Source organism: Rhincodon typus, chromosome 23, assembly GCF_021869965.1.
Source record: "Rhincodon typus isolate 14 chromosome 23, sRhiTyp1.1, whole genome shotgun sequence".
NCBI classification, from domain to species: domain Eukaryota; kingdom Metazoa; phylum Chordata; class Chondrichthyes; order Orectolobiformes; family Rhincodontidae; genus Rhincodon; species Rhincodon typus.
The window spans coordinates 6,958,038-6,967,180 of record NC_063354.1 but is presented as its reverse complement, the minus strand read 5'-3'; positions in this window follow the sequence as shown (position 1 = coordinate 6,967,180).

Genomic DNA, 9,143 nt, shown 5'->3' with positions numbered 1-9,143 from the left:
ATATGGTTGTTGAAGGTGAAGTGGGTTGTGAGGCATAGATCTCGAAGTTTCAGGGGCTGTCCTTGTTGATGCTGTTGGGTGTCATGGGGTGCCTGCCTTCCTGATTCATCCAGCAGCGTGACAATTGTATCTTTGGGTAGGTCGACTTTTATGTTTGTAACTAGTGCCGTTACATCAAAAGGATACCATTATCTCATTCTCTTCTATAACATCCTGTAATACCAAGCAATGACTGTGAAAAACATTACACAGGCCAAACTGGAAGAAAACTGACAAAAGGATACACGAACACCACCTAGCTACCAAGAGACATGACCAATTCTCACTGGTCTCAATGCACACAGACACAGGACACAAATTTGACTGGGACAACACATCCATAATAGCACAAGCCAAACAGAGACACGCCAGGGAATTCCTGGAGGCCTGACATTCCAACCAGAACTCCGTCAACAAACACATTGGACTGGATACAATATACAAACCACTCCAGCAAACTGAGGCATATAAATAACAAGCGGGACAGAACACCAACGCTTCACCAGAGGCACACTGACAATGTTATCTAGCAGAATGATGAAACGTCTGCAATCAAACACAGCAGCTCGGCAAGCCAGTCTACAACCTCAAAACGTTGACTGACAAAGCAATAAGTGGAAATGTTTGCACATGTAGAATGGATTCCATTTCTACTACAATTAGGTATTATAGGCTCAAGGACTTTAGAATGGCAGAAGTGTTCTTCCTCTCCAACCTATGCAATGTCTGGCTTCCATGAAAGTTACAGTTCCTCAGGGCAGATATTTTAATCAACTACTCGGACATGTTACAACATACCTCCAGAGCAGGGAGTTGCTTACATACAGGCCTTCAAGCCCAGAAGTAGGGGCACTACCACTGCACCATAAGAGCCCTCAGTTCCTCAAGTCAGATATATTCGATAATCAACAGAGATAGTAAGAACTGCCAATGCCGGAGTCAGATAGCACAGCATTGAACTGGAGGAACACAGCAGGCCAGGCAGCATCAGAGGAGCAGGAAAGCTGATGTTTTGGTTTGGGACCCTTCTTCAGGAATGGAGGAGGGGGAAGGGAGCTCAGAAATAAATAGAGAGAGGAGCTCTCTATTTCTGAGCTCCCTTCCCTCCTCTCCCATTTCTGAAGGGTCCTGACCCAAAAATCCAACTTTCATGCTCCTCTGATGCTGCCTGGCCTGCTGTGTTCCTCCAGTTCCACACTTATCTTTAGTTTCTTTACCAACCTGTTCAGGGATATTGTACACCTCTGGAGCAGATGAACTTGAACCAGGGTGTTGCGAGAGAGCGCTTCAAGAGATACTCAGGGTGTCTTTCCCCCCCAATCACCAAAACACCCATGGTATGCTTTTTGATCTATTAACCACCAGCAGTAAACTACCTATGTTTTCCAATTGATTAATTTATGTGCAAAGACCATTAGGGGCAATGTAGACCAAAGGTGAGGGGGAGATACAGAGAGGGCAAAAATCAGAATGGAGTTGGAATGTTCCTCAGCTGCTTCATTAACAACTTTCCCTCTAAGGTCAGAGGCTACATTCACTGACGATTTCACAATGTTCAGCACTATTTGCAACTCCTCATATACTGTACCTACCCCTATCCAAATGCAGAGACCTGACCAGTATTCACAGTTGGGATAACAAGTAGCAAGTAATACTTTGAAACTAACCCATCACACCTCGACATTCATTAGAAGCCAGGAGCAGGAGAAGGCCATTCAGCCCTTCAAGCCTGCTCTACAATTGGTTAATCATCCAACTCAATAGCCTAATCTGGCTTTCTCCCCATAAATCTTTGATTCCATTCGTTCCAAATGCTCTATCTAGTCACCTCGAACACATTGTGGTTTTACATCAACTACTTCCTGTGCTGATGAATTCCACAGGCTCACCACTCTTTGGGTGAAAAAAAAATCTCATCTCCATCCTAAATCATCTACCCCGAATCCTCATACTATAACCCCTGGTTCTGGACACACCCACCATCGAGAATATCCTCCTTGCACTTACCCTGTCTAGTCCTGTCAGAATTTTAGGTTTCTATGAGATCCCCCTACATTTGCCTGCACTCCAGCAAAAACAATCCCAGCCTAGTCAATCTCTCCTCATAGGTCAGACCCACCATCCCCGTAATCAGCCTGGTAAACCTTTGCTGCACTCGAGAGCAGAAAAGGAGACCAAAACCACACACAATATTCCAGGTGTAGCCCTGTACAACTGCAACAACACATCCTTGCTCCTGTACGCAAAGCCTCTTGCAATGTAGGCCAACATACCATTTACCTTCTTTACCACCTGCATGTTTATCTTCAGCGACTGATGTACAAGTGCCAATTGCACCAGTATCAGAGATCGAGAATTATCATTGACCAAAAACTAAACCAGCCATGAAACTACTGTAGCTCCAAGAGCAGATCAGAGGCTGGGAACTCTTCAGTGAGTAATAGACTTTCTGGGTCCTCAAAGCTTTTCCACCACTGACAAGACACAAGTCAGGATTGGAATGTAATACTCTCCACTTGCAATGGATGAGTGCAGCTTCAATAACACTCAAAACACCCAGCACCATTCTAGACAAAGCAGCCCTCTTGAGCAGCACACAATCCAAAACCTTCAAAATGTGCTACCTCCATCACTGATGCAAAGTGGCCAGAGTGTGCATCAACTACAAGCTTCAATGCCACAACTCTGGATGGCTCCTTGGCAAATATCTTTTAAACCAATGGCCTTTGCCATCTAGGACAAGGGCAGCAGATCATGGAAGCCCACCACATCCAAGTCACACAGCATCCTGACTTTGAAATATATTGCTACTCCTTCAACATCATTGAGCATACTATTAGAACTCCCTCACAGGGTGTCACTGCACTCACCCTGATAAGGAGCACAGTGGTTCACAAAAGGTAACTCAGCACCATATTCGAGGGCAATTGGGAATGGGTAATTAGCCCAGCCAACACCAGTATCATCCCATGACTAGATAATAAAGTTAGATTTGCTTACGTTTGACTTAAAGCAATTCTAAATTCTAAAGTCTGAAATCTGCACCCTCACTTCTTATACTTTTAAAACTGTCCTCAAAAACTACATCTTCCCTCCAAGTATTGTCTCCCTGCCAAATATTAAAATACCTTTTCAAATACACCTGTATGAAGCTGCTTGGATAGTTTTCCACAAATACAAGTTATTTTATTATCTTACATGATACTTGCAAGAACTAGTGGCAGTGGTTTGCACTGCTGCCTTACAGTAATGACCCAGTTTGAGCAGGATGATGCTGCTGGAACTGTGCAAAACTTTAGTTAGGCCAGTTAGAGTACTGCATCCTGTTCCAGAACCCATTTTACAGGAGGGACATCATAGCACTGGAGAGGGTGCATTGGAGATTTCCTGGTATGTTACTTAGGCTTGAGTGTTTTAGTTATTGGTATTTAGTTTAATTTTAGAGATTGAACAGACTATGGTTTGTTTCCTGACAGTAGAGGTGGAGAGGGGTCATAGAGATTATAAAATTATGCAGGGCATATAAGGCTGCCGGGAGAAAACTTTTCCCCTTGGAGGAATGGATGACTGACCAAGGGCATAGATTTAAAAGGTAAGGGGGAGGTTTAAAGGAGGAAAACAAAAAGTTTCACCTGGAGGATGTCAGGAATCAGGAATTTATTGCCTGTAAAAGGGTGAGTCAGAAACCCTCGGAACATTTTAAGTAGTAGTTGTACATGCACTTCCAATGCCAAGTCATACTAGGGTATGGGTCAAATACTGGAAAATAGGATTAGAATAGTTAGATAGTCTTTGCACCAGTCAAAAAGAGCCATGTGCCAAAAATACCTTCTCCCCACCCTGCACTGTTGTTGATGGTCACCTGATTAACATTCCTACATCCCCATGGCAGAGTGTCAATATGCAACAGAGAGGCAGCCATTGTTTAGAACACAACTGCCAGTTTATGCACAGATTAACAAGGTCAGTTTGGTTAATCTTAGCTCAAAAGGAGGAACCTCCAGGGCAAGTAATCCTCACTGTGAAAGCCTGTTTGGGGATTTAGAAGTCAGCTAGCTAGAAGAGAATGGAAATAAGACTTCAGTCTGAAGTAGCTTCAACTGCATCCTGGAGAATCGTGTCTATTTATTTTAGCTTCAGTACTATGTTGAGAGAAGGCTAAATAATAACTTTGCTGTTAAAAAGGTCCCTTATGGTGACCATAGTATTAACATAAAATGGTAAGTTTGAAAGTGACAGTTAATTCTTAAAGGATTGAGAGAGTTGCAGTGGGAGAGAGTTCCCCTGAGGTTTATCCGGAAGGAGGAGGGTAACCTTGGCCTGCTGTGTCCATCCAGCTCTACACTTTGTTCATTTTAAGACCCTAGTTTAAAAATTAAACAAGGGAATCTGAGAAGGTATGGGGCAAATTGACTGGATTGGAAAAATGTAATCTGAATTTGACAGCAGACATGCAAGGGTCACTCAGAGAAAAGATATGGTCTACAGCAAATATACATTCCAAGACATTTTTTAAAAGAAGTGGAAGCAGAAATGGCTGTAAAGTTAAAGACTGTACTAGATCAATGGAAGTAGTTTATAGGTTGGCAGGTAAAGTGGCAAGCCTGAGTGAGGATTAAAATAATTTAGAATCCAAATAACAAAGAAATTGATAAAGACAATGAATACAAGGCAAGGAGAAAGAAAGGTAACAGAAAGCTTCAAGTATGTTTAAAACAAAAAAAATTGGATTTCAGGTTGTGGCAAGCAAGTTAAGAGGAGAGTAGGGAACTAGCAAAGAAACTAAACAGTGCATGTACCCATCTTCAGAGAGGGCAATCCAGTGAGCTTTGCAGAAACATTAGGGAAGTAACAGACTTGCCAAGCCAAAAAAACCCACTAGTATTAATAAAAGAGGTAGCTCTCAAAAGTAATTGTCCTGAAAGCTGATAAATCTTCTGGACCACATGAACATACAAAATTTGGAGCAAAGGCTTGTGCGGTAGTGCCCCTCCCTATGACAGGAAATGCCTGTATTCAAGTTCCACAGGTGTGACATAATACATCTGAACAGTTAGATTAAAAAACCTTCAAATTTGGAGCAAAATTGGGGCACTTGTAACTTCAAGCCTGTTCTGTCATTCAATAAGATTATAGCTGAACAGGAGGTTGGCTATGGACGCATTGTTGGTTCTCAAAGTTCAATAGATTCTGCAAAGCATAAGTAGCAAACATAACAAATCCGTTGCTTGAGGTAAAGTTAGGAAAGTTATATATAGACAAGTTATCTATATTAAAAAGATAACTAGACACTTAAAAAACAATGATGATTGGCCACAACCAGCAAGACTTGAGAAGGAAATCATGCTGACAAACCTATTGGGAGAATTGTTTAAAATACAGGAAAGATTATAAATACCTGGTCACTCAGTATAGCAGGTGATTACTTGAATACAGAATTGATCTGTATTGGGACAAAATACTTTTTTGGGAGGGTGGTGGTGGAAATGGAGAAGGAGAAGAATGACCAAATTTGGGGAGGACCTAGAGGTGAACGCAAGTTGTACAAAAAAAATGCAAGGCTTGGACATGCCAAATTACTGGGCAAGTATACATCAACTGAAAAGAGGACAGCATTTCTTCCCACAAGAGGTTGGGAACTGGTGATGTCCAAAATATCTGGGTGCCCTTGAGCTACAAAAACTAGTATGCAGGTGCAGCAATTATGAAAGCTCAATGTATTGGCTTTCAACATAATTAATTGATTACTGGAGCAAAGATGTCTCACTGGACTTGAGATTGCACATGGAGTCTTGTGCATTATCCAAATCATTAACACATTATGAATTATTCATGAAGGACAAAAACAGTAAAGCAAGTGGAAATGATGACAAAATTGTCAGAGGTTGAGGGTAAAATTGTGGCAGATGGAATATAATCTGGAGAAAAGTGAGGCTATGCAATTTGGCATGAATAGAGTGATTATTTAAGTGGAGAAAACACCAGTCAGGAAGATTTGTAAGCTCTCATCTATGAATCTCAAAGTCAGCATCTAAATTCGGCAGAAGATAGGGAATGCAAATTGTAGGCATTTATTTTAAGGGAATGCAGTATAAAAAGGAGGGAAAAACACAAGTTGCTGGAAAAGCTTGTCAGATCTGACTGCATCTGTGAAGAGAGGGAAAAAACACCAGTTAATGTTTAGAGTCCAGTGAAACTCTCAGAACTCAGTTGAGGAAGTTTCACTGGACTCAAAATAGTAACTGATTTTTTTTTTTTTCTTCACAGATGCTGCTAGACCTGCTGAACTTTTCCAGCAACTTGTTTTTGTTTGATTTACAGCATCCACAGTTCTTTTGGTTTTTATAAAAAGTAGGAAACTTTGCTAAACCTATACAAGGCACTAATCTGACCACAGGTGAAATACTGAAGTTGTTTTGGGCCTCCTATTTAAAAAAAAGGGGAGGGATACTAGTAATGGGGACAGTCCAGAAGGTTCAACAGGCCGATGCCACATGTGGAGAGAATGTCTTTTGTGGACTGGGACTGTATTAGCTGAAACATAGAAGAACGAGAGGCAACCTTTTCGAAACAAGATTTTCAGAGGATTTGACCAAAGAGATGTAGAAGAGTTTGTCTCCCCTAACGTGAGACTCTAGGACCCAAGGGCATAATCTCAGGTCAAAAGGTTTGCACACAAGAATTTCCTCAAAAGGTAGTGAAACTATGGAAATTCTTCACTGCACAGGGCTGTTGAGGATGGGTAATTGAATATGTTCAAAGTGGAGATGGATTACTTACTGACTTTAAAAATTAGTCCAAGTGTTAAGGAAGAGGCAGGAAAGTGGAATTGAGAACGCTCAGATCAGTCATCACCTCACTGAACAACAGAGCAGACTATGAGCTGAATAGTCTGCATCTACTCCTTTGTCTCATCTTATAGTCTATGGCACAGTTTTGGTTAAAGAATAGATTTGCCATAGAGCTAGTACTACATAGGTTCACTATTTAATTCCTGAGATGGTGAGATTAGTTTGAGAATTGAAGAAACTAGACTTGAATTAAGCTTCGAGGAATGACCTAATTAAAAGTAAAATCTCAAATTCTTATGGGGTGGGACAATGTGATTAAGACAGGATGGTTCCCCTGAATGCTTAGTTTAGAACAAGACAAGAGTCTCAGAATAAGCAATAGGCCATTTGATGGAGATAGCTGTGGGAACTCCAAGCAAGTGGGAGAATGGTTAATACTAAAAAAAAAACACAAATGGATAGGTATGTGATAACAGGATAGTAACTGAGGCAGGGAAGTAAAAATCTAATTCAATGGCAGAGTTGATGGGCTGAATGGTCTACCAATGCTCCTTAAGCAGTCCAATTAATATTTAAAAGTAGAAAGGTAAGTCCCACTTCAAGAATTTCACTGAGACAAAAAACATTTAATTTCTAAATTTAATAATCCTTCTAGCCATCCCTGGAAATTTCACCATCTCTAAGTTTAGTCTCTGCAGAAACTGTAGCACCGAGCAACCACGGTAGTTATTACACAAAAGCAACACTATTTGATCTGGACTCACCATGAACAAGTAATTTGCACATCTATCCTTCAAAACTTTGTTCATAGAAATGCTGATATTATAAAAGCGGTTTCAATGAGATTGCAAAGGTTCCATTATAAAACCACTTAGAAGTAGCATGCTATATCATAAAGGTGTGTGCATGCACTCAGTTGCATGAAAAAAAAAGGGAAAGTACGACTGTTTGTAATGAATTACAAATAAATTTAATTAAAAAGTTCCATCAATATCAATATCTTCTGGAAGAGGAGGTGCCAGCTCTTCAAAGCAGATTGCTGGTATGTTGAAACAGCTTTTATTACCATAATGGGAGGAAACAAAGAACACTTTTCTAAATCACGCCATCAAACTGGCACAAAAGTACAAAACTACATGGCTGGCAGGGAACACTTCTTAAAATCAAAGCTCAAAGACAGCCAACTTACATCAGTTCAGCAGACAATCCTGTTTCAAACTCTAGCTCACAGACAGGATGCAAGCTGAAATCCGGAAGGATAATTTCTAAAGACTAGATACAGCTGGAATATACTGCACATACAACAGGTTTGGGTTCACCATTTACTCAGATGGAAATAAATTATGTATTGCTTCTTAAAAATCATACTGGGTGATTAGAGAATGAAGTGACCTGAGGAAGGATTGAGAGTTTATGCTTTGATAGATAAAATTGTTTCGTGCCTTTGCAAATTTGATTTGTGCCAAATTACTGAAGTGAAAATTCTTTCATTAAATATTTATCAATTGACAGCACTGGGGGTTCGTTCTGGAACCTGAGCTAAGCAGCAATAGAGGGAAAATTGGCACAACTGTATCCTACTCTGTTGTAGAGTGAGAAACAAACATTCTTTTGTCTGGAGTATCAATAAATCTGTAGGATTGTGTAACATAGTATAATTTTGTTACTAAATTAGAAAATACTTCAACTTATGTGAAAGCCTTAGATCCAAAAATCTCTAGTGACATCATGCAATGAAAAACTGTTTTGACATTGCTGACCAACGACTAAACCAACCTTTAAAAATAATGTTATGGTTTTCCCTCCCAATTAAAGCACATTTGCATGACTAGGCACTTCGTACTAGTACAAACCTAGTACTTTGACTAGGTCAGTCAAATTGCTTGCCACTATTCTTAACCATGAAGAGGTTTGCAAAACATTTCACATTCAGAATAGTCAAATTCAAATGTAATCATTCCTTCCAGACAGGATTGAAGTACTTTTTTTTGAAATCACACGATCAGAATTATTTTAGACCATAAGAAGTCATCTGGTGAACTAACAGGGAGCTCCACCACAAAGTGTCTGCTGACTTGCACTGGAGTATCTTAAGTTACCAGTTTGTAAGAAAGTGATAGACTTTCATTTCAGTTGACATTATTCTGGCCAGACTGAGGGAAGCTGGGCATCAGCAAGCATCGCAGCCCATAACCTGTTATATACCTCAGGACATGAAATCACTTTGGCCTTTAAAGTTACACTTAACCTAGTTATCCTTTTGAGCTTAAGGCATTCTCAATATACCAGCTCAGGAAATTAATCAAACTGATG